This window comes from Chelonus insularis, unplaced genomic scaffold (genome assembly GCF_013357705.1).
Source record: "Chelonus insularis isolate UGA/USDA-ARS -01 unplaced genomic scaffold, ASM1335770v1 scaffold_362_pilon, whole genome shotgun sequence".
NCBI lineage: Eukaryota > Metazoa > Arthropoda > Insecta > Hymenoptera > Braconidae > Chelonus > Chelonus insularis.
In genome coordinates, this window is record NW_023276793.1 from 1 (window position 1) to 2,500 (window position 2,500).

Here is a 2,500-nt window from a genome sequence, read left to right on the forward strand (position 1 = left end):
TTCGGACAGCTTTACTCTAGTCCAGCATCTCTTAGAGCCTTGCATGATTTCAATTTTCTCGAGATCACTTTCTCAGCTGATATTCTTACAGCTGAGGACCTAGCTCTGATATCTTCGAGACCTTTAAGCCAAAGTCAGTGGGAGTGACCGAGTTGAACACCGCTTGCTCGACATCTGCACTTGATTTGAACATGGAAGCTGCACTTTCCTTTGGTACAATGGAGAACTCCACCTTGTGAGATACAGGAACAACAACTCCTTGGGCCAGGTTCACGGACTGAGAAGAATTCCAGGTTTTCTTTTAAGAGCCTCCGAAAGGATAAAGTTGGAGTATGTAGGAACTATCTTCAGCCTCTCGCACATTTCCAAAATTCATAGACCTGAGCTCTTCCTTAATCGCTATTTTAACCTCATCCCGAATGCTTTCTTTAATCTGAGATTGAATTAAAACAGCCATGTCATCAAGATCCCTCGATTTGCTTTCTTTTAGTGCCGATATCATCCCTCCAAGCGACTGGGCAGTAGACTCAACAGCTTCTTGATTTGCATTGATTCGTTCATAAGCATTGCATAACGTTGCAAATTTAGCTTTCACCAAAATGAGTGCCTCCCGGATGTCCTTGATACATTTAACACTGGCTGGATCTTTCATATCTTGAGTAAGCATGCTGACCATGTAGGATATATCCATTAGTTTGTCGATGCCAATCTCTTCATGTCCCTTATTTCCTGAACTGAATCAGGAAGAGGCTGTGATACCACTGGAGCCCGTTGAGAAGGTGATTCAGAAATCGGAGGGGACTCTTGAGCTCTTCTCTTGAAACGCGTCGTAGAAGTTCCTTTCGAGGTGTAAAAAACGGTGGGCTATCCGCTTCAGCCGCCATATTGAAGATGACAACCTTTCTCCTATCCACTTAGATGAATAAACGTAGTTGGATTGCAGAGTACTTTCTTCGTTTTCTTTCCTTCCTTTATTTTTATTTGAAAGTGTGTGTATGTATATTTTGCTCATAATAGAGAGTAGTTAAATAATATCTAAGTAGTGGCTCTTAAAATCAGACCAATTATAATCTGTATTTAATTAAAACAATGATTATTAGAGAACAATTAATTAATTGATTTGTTTGAATCTCTATTTTGCTTAAAGCTGTCGATAATACGGTAATATTCTATATTTAGCACCACTGCCGATAAAGTAGATTTTTACTTGTTCGGACTCTCAATCAACTCACAGCAGATCACAAAACTATTGCATATTCATGCCGTTGGCGCTTCGATCGAAAGTAACTATAAAGTTACTATAATGTCAAACTTTTTTTAAGCGTTATTTATGCAAATAAATGACCACCAATAACTATAAAAATAGAGAAAAGTTATTCAGAAAGTACCAATTAATATTAAGTGAACTTAGTAGCACGACATTCATTAATTATCACGAGTATTATCATACTAATATTGCTGTTCTTTAGTGTACTGTTTCACATTCAGATGACGCTCTAGGCATCATCAACGCGAAAAGATCCAACGGAAAGTGTCACTAGATAGAGTAGTTTACTTCAGTAAATTTCCGCCGGCGCCACTGATCAATTCTGATGTCGGAAAGATTGTTCGAGTGTCACATCTACATTAAATAGTTTATGAAATAAAAATCACCAGAAAGTTACTATAATGTCAAATGTTATATGCGGCAAAAAAGCATTGAAATGTATCACCAGATTAAAAAAAGCACTGAAAAAATGTCAATTCCATATATAAGTCACTGTAATATGTCACTCTAATAATTATCGGAAGACAGAAGTGCTTGCAAGTGAGAGTAAAAACTGCAATGACATTTACCATATAAGTTGCACTTCAAAACTTTGATAATGAAAAAAATTTAATAAATTCACAGAAATAAATAAAACAAATTGCATAAATGTTATTGTTAGAAGTGGCATAAATAAACTGAGCAGTTTTTTGTATGAAATAATTGAATTTTCAGCTGTATAAGGTAAGTAAGTGTCACTGTGTATAAGCATATGACCAACGGCTATAATCTTTGTGTCACCATAATTTCACATAACAAGCAAATTTAAGGACACTTAATGTCACAAAACACTCATTTCACCAACATGCACAATATTCAAACAAAGATTTGATTTAATTTAAGTCATATATGTTCGAAATCACTGATCTTTATGGAACACTTTACAAAACGAACTTAACGTCGCCATCTTAAGAGAGTCATAGTTACTCCCGCTGTTTATAAGCGCTTGTTTGAATTTCTTCACGTTGACATTCATTACACTGAGCAGAAATCACATTGTGTCAACACCCGCAAGAGCCATCACAATGCTTTGTTTTAATTAGACAGTCGGATTCCCCTGGTCCGTGCCAGTTCTGAGTTAAATGTTAAATAGCGGCCGAAGAGGTTAATTAAACGAATCTAATTAATCTCACAGCAAGAAAGATCCATAGGAGGCCAAGGCACGGGACCAGGCTCAATTCCTGAAGGTTACCC

At 36.8% G+C, this 2,500-nt stretch overlaps 1 pseudogene; it reads right to left on the reverse strand.

Moving 5' to 3' along the window:
• Window positions 1-1,849: 1,849 nt before the first annotated feature.
• Window positions 1,850-2,500, reverse strand: part of LOC118073786 (uncharacterized) — a 3,018-nt pseudogene continuing 2,367 nt past the window's right edge.